At 32.0% G+C, this 11,656-nt stretch overlaps 1 long non-coding RNA gene across 1 annotated transcript; it reads right to left on the minus strand.

The window, feature by feature from the left end:
• Positions 1-7,924: 7,924 nt before the first annotated feature.
• On the minus strand, positions 7,925-8,392 carry LOC142223124 (uncharacterized). Its single transcript, XR_012718584.1, has 2 exons — positions 8,132-8,392; positions 7,925-8,041 (listed from the first exon to the last, which is right to left on the minus strand). It is a non-coding gene; the product is annotated as an uncharacterized LOC142223124 (long non-coding RNA).
• Between the last annotated feature and the right edge of the window lie 3,264 nt (positions 8,393-11,656).

Raw genomic sequence — 11,656 nt, forward strand, 5'->3', positions numbered from 1 at the left:
TTATTTTTGGCTCGAGTGGCAACCATGATTATGAACCGATATGGACCAATTTTTGTTTTATTGGGGATCGGCTATATATAACTATAGACCGATATGGACCAATTTTGGTATGGTTGTTAGCGGCCATATACTAACACCATGTTCCAAATTTCAATCGGATCGGATGAAATTTGCTTCTATTAGTGGCTCCGCAAGCCAAATCTAGTGATCGGTTTATATGGGGGCTATATATAATTATGAACCGATGTGAACCAATTTTTGCATGGTTGTTAGAGACCATATACCAAAAAACGGATGAAATTTGTTTCTCTTTGAGCCTCCGCAAGCCAAACCTGGGGATCTTTTTATATAGGGGCTATACGTAAAAGTGGACCGTTATGGACCATAATAACTTTGATCTGCAAAAACATGAAATATATACCGATCGACTCACAATCGCCTCCAAAGCACGGTTGTCATTCGACCCAAAAATAATCTACCAAAATTTCCAAAAACTTCAAAATAAATCTTATTTTGCAAAATTGTATTTCTATCCACAATTAGGTAAATTTTTATTTCCCTAGAAAATTTTGTCAATTTTTTTTATTTTATGCAGAATTTTATTTCTGTAAAACAGTTTTTTAATTTTTTTTCTGTAGAAAATTTTTTTCTATAGAAAATTTTTTAAATTTATAGAAAATTTTTTCAAAATTTTATTTCCATAGGAACTTTTGTCATAATCTTATTTCAGTTTTGTCAAAATTGTATTTCTATAGGAAATTTTGTCAACATTTTATTTCTATAGACAGTTTTGTCAAAATTTTATTTCTTTAGAAAATTTTGTCACAAATTTATTTCTTTAGAAAATTTTGTAAAAAGTTTATTTCTACAAAAATTTTATTTCTATAGAAAATGTTGTCAATATTTTATTTCTATAGCAAAGTTTGCCAACATTTTATTTCCAAATTTGCCTATTTAAGCCTTACTTATTAACCGATCTTACTCAAAGTTGGCTAGATCGTACACACAGAGAAGAGATTGGTTGCACATCGATTGTAGTTATGAAAATTCTACTTTAAGAATTATTTATCAGTTGTGTCAACCTTATTGCTATATTCAAAATTATTTTGCAATCTTCACTACCATTTGGCGAACATGCCAATAGATTATCTATTCTCATAATAATCAAATAGTTGTAGCAACCAAATATCTCACCTATAAAAAATTTTAGTTTAAATCGGTTCAGATTTAAATATATCGAACCGTATATTTTATAGAATTGATATTTTTAAGGAGTATATATATCACCTGATTTGACCAACTAACGACCCAGCAAAAAAATTGAAGTTTTCCACAAACGTTTATTTTAAAGCTCATACCGGAAACACCTATCGATTTTTCCACTTCCACTGCAGTCTTTTCGACAAGTCCACTAACATTTCTTTTAAAGCGTATCGCGGGATCTCCTATTGTTTTTTCCACTTCCGATGCAATCCCTTTGAGTACGGAATTAGGCCATTTTTAGTGAAAATTTAAGTTTGGACTGTTAACATTCGCAAAAAAGAAAAGAAAATCAATAAAAAGAATAAAAATTAAATAGAAAAATTTTATCCCCGCTGGAATTTTAACCTGTGCCCATTGACTTTTTCACTTTCTGAAAGTTCTGTTGTTGAGAAGGTTTTGCAAATTATGATCATTTTTAATTTTTTGTTGATTTTTAATGGAAAAAATATATTTATACAAAAATATGTGCCGAAAAAAAAAAAAATTAAAACGATTTATATTTTTTTTTTTGAAAAATATTTAATAAAACTATCTTTATTTTTTTCATTCACAATAAAAAAAAACATCTCCGGAAGTACTTAGAATGTTTCGCCGTGGTGTCATATTAGGTTCATATCACAAACATTTGAATAGACAGTTTGACGCATCGTATTCAATGGCGTTTGTGGCTGAGTGTGCTAAGGCGTTATGTTAATGTGCCAACAGATGCAGGATCTACCCTCGGTGGAAACGAAGAAGTTTTTCAATTGTAAACATTACATAATTAGAAAATAAAAGTGTAACAAAAAAGTGAAAAAATATTTTAAGTTCTTTAAATTTGTTCACCCACATGAACTTCCAAGACACGTCTTCTACAGCATTGCAATGGATCCAAAAAGGCAGTACTTCCATCCTACGATAAGCCCATGTAAAATTCATTGGAGATGATCCAAGTTTGCACTACTTCCAGATCACATTGGGGATCCAAACAAATTTTTTGGAAACTTTTTTTTTTGCTGGGCACAATCCCTTATTGCCTAACGTAGCTTCATGATAATGGATGTTGATCATATTAAGATTTAATATAACATATCTTATTAATACGAGTTGCTATACAATCCATAATTATTTGAACCGTGAAGTGTTTAACGATTTAAGGAAATTACATTTAAGTAAGTGGATTCGACTTCGCCTAGGACACACTAACATAACACATAGTATTTTATTTGACAGGACTGTTTCAGCTATATGTAGATTTTGCAATGATGTTGAATCTTCACTTTACCACTTATTGGACCAATGTCCAGCATTTAATAATATAAGAATGTCTATTTTTTTGAAATGTTAAACCGACTTCTGAATTATATTTCATGACAAATGACAATGTAAACAGATTTTATAAATGACAAATCAACTAAGTTAATTGAGTTAATTTAAATACGTTAATCCTTTTTGTTCCATTTGTTTTAAGATCTTACTTATCAAAGCATTTATTATTAGCTTGTAATTTTTTATTATAAGTTAGTTTTGTAATAACATTAACATCAAAACTTAATTTGGAAAAATCAATTCCTTTGGAAAAATCTACACCGAAAAAAAGTAAACTGTTTTATATGAAGAATGAACTACCTCGCATGAAAATTTAACTAAAATGAACTCCACATTTTGAGATTTTCACAAAGCGTTGTTAAAACCAGGAAAATGAAATGCCCTGTTGTACTTTTCATTTGCAATTCACGAAATCCTTCTCATAGAAGAACAAGTATATACAGCAGATAAGTTCGGACGGGCCGAATTTTAAATACCCAAAATCATGAATCAAATATTATAGTTTGAAATTTCATGGGGGCTTGATGACAGATATTCTCCCAAGCAGAGAATATGAAGATTATATCAGACTCTGGATTTATTGTTTGAATTTTGGAGGAATCATTAACATCTCTTTTAAGTGTGCAAGAAAATGATGAAATAACGCATAGATTTGAAATCTAAAATCTGTAGATTTCACCCCATTATATAAATGATTACAAGAAGTAAAATCTGGAAATTTTACAGTTAGTTTCAAGCAATTTTCATGATCAGTGCACCTTTTGTACCCTCAAGAAGTGAAAATGGTCTATATGGAGGCCTCACCAAATGGACCGACAAAAACTAAATCCGATACACGTTTTTGTGAGTCTAAAATACCAGTATATTTACAATTTTAGGCAATTCGGATAAAAACAACAGTTTCTAGAAACCCAAGGAGTTAAATCGGGAGATCGGTGTTATGGGGGTTGTACTAAAACATGGACTCACTGCTTTTGGCACACCTCTTTATGGTCCTATAATACTTCTACATTTTCAATTTCAGGCAAATTGGATAAAAACTACGGTTTCTATATGCCTAAGAAGTAAAATCTGGAGATCGGTCTATATGGGGGCTATATCAAAACATGGACCGATACTATTTTCGGCATATGTTTTTATGGTCCTAAAATACCTCTAGATTTCCAATTTCCGGCAAATTGGATAAAAATTACGATTTCTAAGCCCAAGGAGTAAAATCGGAAGATCGGTGTATATGGGGGCCATACCAACACATTGTCCGATACTCACCATTTTTAGCACACCTCTTTGTGGTCTCAAAATACCTATATATTTCTAATATCAGTTGAATTGGATAAAAACTACGGGGGCTATACCAAAACATAGACCGACACTCACCATTTTTGACACACCTCTTAATGATTCTAAAATACTTTTAGATTTCTAATTTCAGGCAAATTGGATAAAACCTACGGATTCCAGAAGCCCAAGAAATAAAATCGGAAGATCGGTCTATATGGGGGCTATACCAAAACATGGACCAATACTCACCATTTTTTTCACACTTCTTTATGGGACTACAATACCTCTATATTTCTATAAGCCCAAGACCCCAAATCGGGAGGTCGGTGTATATGGGCACTATATCAAAACCTGGACCGATATAGCCCATCTTCGAATTTGACTTGCCTGCAGAAAAAAGAAAAATTTCAGCACAATTGCTTCATTATTGAAGACTGTATCGTGACTACAACAGCTAGACAAACGGACATTGTCATATCGTCTTAGAATTTCTCCCTGATGAAGAATATATCTACTTTATAAAGTCGGAAATCGATATTTCGATATGTTACAAACGGAATGACAAACTTATTATACCCCCGTCACCATTCTGTAGTGGTGGATATAAAAAATGAACTAAAAGTAAAGAAGAAAATCATTGGTGGCAAATCATAACCAATTTAACCACACAGTAGTTCACCCTTACTATATTTGGGAATCGTACGAAAATTTTCTTTTTCTTTAGTTCATAATAAACTTATGTGTACGGCCATTGAACTGTATACCATACATATTTAGTTCATTAAATGCTTGAGACATACTTAAGAAAAGTAAGATTTCATTAAGCTGAAGAAAATTTGGAGAAAAAAATAATAAAAAAACAAGTAAGTAAAGTAGAAAGTCGGGCGGGGCCGACTATATCATACCCTAAACCACCATTACAGAATTAGTAATCATAAGCATTTGTGGGGTAACATATAGGTCTGGGAGATAAACCGCAGTTGCATATTTAAGAAAATTAAGGGGTACATGTCTATGGGTGCTTTGTGTCAATCTGACTATTGCTCATAGTCAATGTTGCCAGGGAAAATGTTCGGTTTACCCTACAAGGAGAAAAAAAGTTCCCGACTTTCCCATACATTCCCAAACAATTTTCCCTACTATATTTTTCGTTAAATTTAAAAAAATTTACAAAACAAAAATGGTTCTAAGTACTTTCTTATCTTAAAACATGAATATGAATATATAACTTAGAATATAAATTTGTATTACCACCACGGTTGCCACAGTTGGTAGAATTCTACCCAAATTAGTAATCTTTTTTGTTAAATCTCTATAAAAATTTTGGAAAAAGTTTCTATAAACAAATTTTTGTGAGAAATTTTTCTACAGAAATAAAATTTTGACAATAAATTCAATAGAAAAATTATACCCTCACCACTATGTGGTTTAGGGTATAAAAGTTGTGAGAAAAAAATCCACATAAATACATTTTTTAGAAAATATTTTATAGAAATAATATTTTGAAAAAATTTCTATAGAAGTACAATTTTGACAAAATGTTCTATAGAAATAAAATGTTTACAAAATTCTCTACAGGAATAAAGTTTACCACACATTGTTAAAGATCAAGCCTTGCCGGCTTCTAATTTCCTCCCCTAGAGCCATCAAAATGTAAAAATTTTTACAAATTGTGTTGAGTGAAAATGTCCTACATTGTGGCCCTACGCTAAATATTAGAAAAACCCTACATATAGGGAATTTCCCCTACTTCTAACAACATTGGCTGTGTTGATATTGCGCCTACGGAGTTTGTATGCCACTAATATTGAGCCCATTATTAAACAAGTAAGTAAAGTAGAAAGTCGGGCGGGGCCGACTATATCATACCCTAAACCACCATTACAGAATTAGTAATCATAAGCATTTGTGGGGTAACATATAGGTCTGGGAGATAAACCGCAGTTGCATATTTAAGAAAATTAAGGGGTACATGTCTATGGGAGCTTTGTGTCAATCTGACTATAGCTCATAGTCAATGTTGCCAGGGAAAATGTTCGGTTTACCCTACAAGGACAAAAAAAGTTCCCTACTTTCCCACACATTCCCAAACAATTTTCCCTTCTATATTTTTCGTTAAATTTAAAAAATTTTACAAAACAAAAATGGTTCTAAGTACTTGATTATCTTAAAACATGAATATGAATATATAACTTAGAATATAAATTTGTATTACCACCACGGTTGCCACAGTTGGTAGAATTCTACCCAAATTAGTAATCTTTTTTGTTAAATCTCTATAAAAATTTTGGAAAAAGTTTCTATAAACAAATTTTTGTGAGAAATTTTTCTACAGAAATAAAATTTTGACTATAAATTCTATAGAAACAAAATTTTGAGAAAAAATTCCACAGAAATAAAATTTTGAGAAAATTTTTTATAGAAATATTTTGAAATAAATTTCTATAGAAATACAATTTTGACAAAATGTTCTATAGAAATAAAATGTTGACAAAATTTTCTACAGGAGTAAAGTTTACCAGACATTGTTAAAGATCAAGCCTTGCCGGCTTCTAATTTCCTCCTCTAGCGCCACCAAAATGTAAAAATTATTACAAATTGTGTTGAGTGAAAATGTCCTACATTGTGGCCCTACGCTAAATATTAGAAAAACCCTACATATAGGGAATTTCTCCTACTTCTAACAACACTGGCTGTGTTGATATTGCGCCTACAGAGTTTGTATGCCACTAATATTGAGCCCATTATTAAAAAAGAGAAAATCGTTAAATTCGTGTGGGTAATAAATACAAATTTGTAAAAATCGAGCAATATTCTTATGTAAGAGCTACAAGTACGTATAAGTACGATCGGCTAGTACATCAAAATTTGAAATTTGAGTAACATTGGTTAATAAATAAGAGTACTATGGCCAAATTTGGGAAAATCGAGCGATGCATATATATGGAAGCTATATCTAAATCTGAACCAATTTGCATAATATTTTGCGGGTTTGATTAATACCACAAAAGGTTACCTTGTGCAAGATTTGAGTAAGATCAGTTAAGAAATGAGGCCTGTATGGTCAAACATAAGGTTATTAGGGGCGAATTTTTCAAAATCGGGTAATACATATATCTGAATCGATTTCGATTAAATTTTGCACATATAGTTAGTACTATAGAGGACTGGATCTAGCCAACTTTTATTAAGATCGGTTAATAAATAAGGGTTCTATGGCCATATTTGGGATAATCGGGCTATACATATATATGGGAGCTATATCTAAATCTGAACCGATTTCGTTGATTTTTGGCACATATAGTTAGTGCTATAGAAGACTACATTTAGCCAAATTTGGGTAAGATCGGTTGATAAATAAGGGTTTTATGGCCAAATTTAGAAAAATCGGGCGGTACATATATATGGGAGCTATAGCTAAATCTGAACCGATTTCGATGATTTTTTGCACATATAGTAAGAGCTATAGAAGATTATATTCAGCCAATTTTGAGTAAGATCGGTTGATAAATAAAGGTTTTGTGGCCAAATTTCGGAAAATCGGGCGATACATATATATGAGAGCTATATCTAAATCTGAACCGATTTGGATGAAATTTTGCAGACTTGAAGGGCGATGGAAAAGATTACCTTTTGCCAAATTTGGTGACGATCCGTTTGAAAAAACGCGCAACGTGACCCCATTTGTCGAAATCGGGCGATACATATATATGGGAGCTATATCGAAATTTGATCCGATTTCTTCCAAATTCAATAGCGTTCGTCCTTGTACCCAACTCCCTGTACCAAATTTCATCAAAATCGGTTAATAATTGCGACCGGAATCCTGTGAACAACAAATACATGGACAGGCGGACGGACGGACACCAAGCGCTAGATCGACTCAGGAGGTGATTCTGAGTCGATCGGTATATATCAATATTTCTGGTAGGCACATTTTTTGGCCGATCAAACTTATTATACCCTGACCACTATGTGGTTTAGGGTATAAAAATATTAAAGTTCGTATCGAAGAAAAATTTGAAATTACATAGAACAGCCTATTTAAGAATGAGTAATCGTAGACCGTAAGTAAATATACACGAATTCACAGTTTTATATTTTATATAAATATATCTGTCATTATCAACATATACGATTAATGGTTTGCTTTTGTCCATGAGCTTTCCATTTTTATGCGAATAGAACGCTATAAGGAAGAGTAATATATTTCATATGATTAACATTTAATGTAAATATGTATATTTATATTGACATTCATTAATTTTTACATACATACCCATTTATTCCTGTGGAGCCAGAAAAGATTAAGTTCATAACTTCCCCTCATAGTAGACGACACAACATTTTCTGTCTCAATTGGAATATGCACAGATATGTTTAACTTTCTGTCTGTCCAAAAATCTGACCTACCTCACCCAGTAGTGAGTGTTTATTGCACAGCTTTTGTATCTATGCGAATGAATCAAATTATTTTACATGTGGTGAAAAGCAATTTATTATTATTTATGTCTGTTGTGTTATACGATTGTTTCGAGTAGCAATAATTTTGTGATGAATTGACATTTAAAGTGAAATTATTGAAATGGGTGTTTCAATAAAGTCCTGCTGCCGTTGTTTATTTGTCAATTTACTTTTATGCGTTGAGAGTTTAATAGGTTAACGTATACGTTCATTTATTCATATGTGTTTGAAGTTCAGAATTGGTAGCAATTTGCTTTATGGCACAAATTTATTTGATTTATTTAATTTCATGATATTTATCCAGAAAATCTAATAGAAAATAATAAAATTAGGTTTTATGTAAACGACTTTTATGTATTCATTGAGCGATTTATTGTATTTTAAATATTTTTGTAAATAACTAAATGCTTATATCGTTTGTGGCCTCAAACAATTGAGAAATCTTTAAAATCTGAATGAAGGAACCTTAAAAGCTATCGTCGTACACTCAAAAAACAAGAGTTTACTTGGATCCAAAGATTTTGATCCCGAGCTAAAGATACGGCTTCTTTAAAATAAAGACATTTTTATGTAGCTTTAAATCTACGATCAATAACATTAAAATTAAGTTATAGACCCCATTCATTCTCATTTTGCGATATATTAAAGGGTGATACGATCAAAATTTGGTAAATATAAACTTGACGTATTTCTTTCAATTTTGCATTTAAAAAACCTGAACACCCCTCATTTTGAAGTTGTGTGTATGTAGAATGTTTCTCCTATTTTGATTTTGGAATTCACTCTTCAGTTGTCAAAATGCCGTCCAAGCAAGAAGAGTAGCGTATCAAAATTTTGCTCGCGCATCGCGAAAATCCGAGCTACTCGCACGCAAAGCTGGCAAAATCGCTAAATGTTGCCAAATCAACCGTTACAAATGTAATTAAAGTGACACAGGAAACATGTTATTTTCTCGTAAATTATGCATTTGATGTCGGCAAAGATTTTATGTTTTGGATTAGACATATTCTCATCCTAAAAGGATATTTTGCTCTTGAAACATTTTTGAGGCGATAGCATTCCTTCTCTGGGTGCACTTTTAGAATCTTCGAAGCACTCATAAATAACAGAGAGAGCGTAAACTGCTAAACTTTTTTGAAAAACGTGTACAGGAAACGTTTTTCTTTTGTAACATTTTTTTATATTTCTTTAAAAATTTCAAACGTTTATCACCAAATAAATTTTTATGTTACAAAATTTTTATTTTGGCAAAAAAAACTAATTTTTAATCCAAAAACACTGTCAATTTTCTTTATATCAAGCATTGTTCTTTTTCTAAGACACATTTTGAAGTTTAATAGTAAAAATTTTATATAACTGTATGTAGTGCCGAAAATCTTTTCGGAAACTCCGAACATTACATTATGAAAATATACATGTGAAAAAGAAAACTTTTTGGTGTTCAGTCGAAGCAGGAATTGAACCCACGACGCTTTGTATGCAAGGCGGGCATGCTAACCATTGCTACTCGGTGAGCAACTAAATGTATGTTTCTGTTAATTATAGTTTCTTTACACTGGTTAGTGGGCGCGCAAAACTAAGCTTTATAAATATAATTTTTTGCGTTGCTGGTGCGTTAATGGCTAATAGTGTATTGGCTTACAAACTGTATGGATCGCGGTTCGATTTCTGTGCTGGCGAAAGGTAAAATTTAAAAATGTATTCGTTATTTTCTTGCATCTAGTGCCCCCATATAACCCGACCCCCAGATTTCAAGAGATTCTTTGGTGAGCTAATTTCATCCGATCAGGTTATAATTTGAAAATTACACCAAACATAGTATATGATTGATCCAACTTAAAAAAAAATATTCATATAATCTCATGTGTAGAAAATTTTATTTATGCATAGGTATGTATACAATATTTTTACAATATTAAATTGAGCCGACGGGCTTTTTGGGCAGCAAATAAATCAATGACTTCTTCAGTCGGCACATTTATTCGGCGATGAACCGACATTAATGCCAATCCATTGAGTCTACTCTCGCTAGTCGAATTTCTAAGATACGTCTTTAATCTCTTCATTGTTGAAAATGATAGTTCGGATGAGTACGTAGTAACTGCAGGGATGGAAAATGCAGTACTATAGTACTTTTTTCAATACTTTTTCACCCCGGTCAGTACCGTAGTACCCCCGCGAATGATTTAGTACCTTTTTTGTATACATTTTTGAGTCGATATCAGATTTATGGTACAATATCTTTGACAACATATTTTAATATTTTGAGAAAGTCTTTATCAACCTTATTTGCTAATAGTCTTTTACAAATATGGCAAAACAGACATGTTCATGTGGGAAGAAAATCTCGATTTTGTAAAAGACATGGTCAAAAACAGGATTTTATTGATCTTCAAGAATGTTTTAGTCGAAAAAAGAATGCGATTCTATATTATCGATTTTTTATTTCGGTAGAAAATGTTGTCAAAATTTTATTTCAATTGAAAATTTTGTAAAAATGTTATTTCTATAGAAAATTTTTGCAAAATTTTATTTATATAGAAAATTTAGTCTCTTGACAATAATTTTCCAGCGAAATTTTTGTAAAAAGTACCTTTCCGCTCAAAAAATACCTTTTTTGTACTTTCTTAAAAATTGTATTTTCCATCCCTGAGTAACTGGCAAATTGACCAAAATTTTTAAAAGAATATGCACGTTTGGAAATATCTCTTTATTGCACTCTCCAAGTGCTGCCATCGCTGAATTAGGCAGGTTCTTTTCGCAGGTTTTGCGCCATTTCATTTACACATGTGTGTTTGGCTATTTCGTTGTTGTTGCTATGGCTAAACAAAGCGAGTCATGTTCACAAAAAGAAAAACAAACACAAATAAAAAGCAGAAAGACATTTTCCAAAAATGAAATTTGTGGTGCGAGAACAAAAACAATTTGTTTTTTCGGCCGTCGTTTGACGGACTTTTCAACTAGTATTCTATGATTTGTGCAAGTGTTATAGGTAAGCGTTTTTCAAAATAAAACCTCCAGCTTTTCTTCAACATCTTCGATAAGATTTTTCTATGCAGCTAAAAATATATATTTATTTATATAAAGATATTTTTTTTTTGGGGGGGGGTTTGATCCCCCTCATCCCGCCCTGAAGACGGCCTTGACCTCGCACGAAAATTTAACTAAATTGTACCCCACAGTTTGAGATTTCCACAAAGCGTTGTTTAAACCAGGAAAATGTTGTACTTTTTAACTGCAGTTCACGAAATTACATCCTCTCCTAGAAGAAACAAGTATATACGGCCGTAAGTTCGGCCAGGCCGAATCTTATGTACCCTCCACCATGGATTGCGTAGGA

Source organism: Haematobia irritans, chromosome 2 (assembly GCF_050003625.1).
Source record: "Haematobia irritans isolate KBUSLIRL chromosome 2, ASM5000362v1, whole genome shotgun sequence".
Classification (NCBI taxonomy): domain Eukaryota; kingdom Metazoa; phylum Arthropoda; class Insecta; order Diptera; family Muscidae; genus Haematobia; species Haematobia irritans.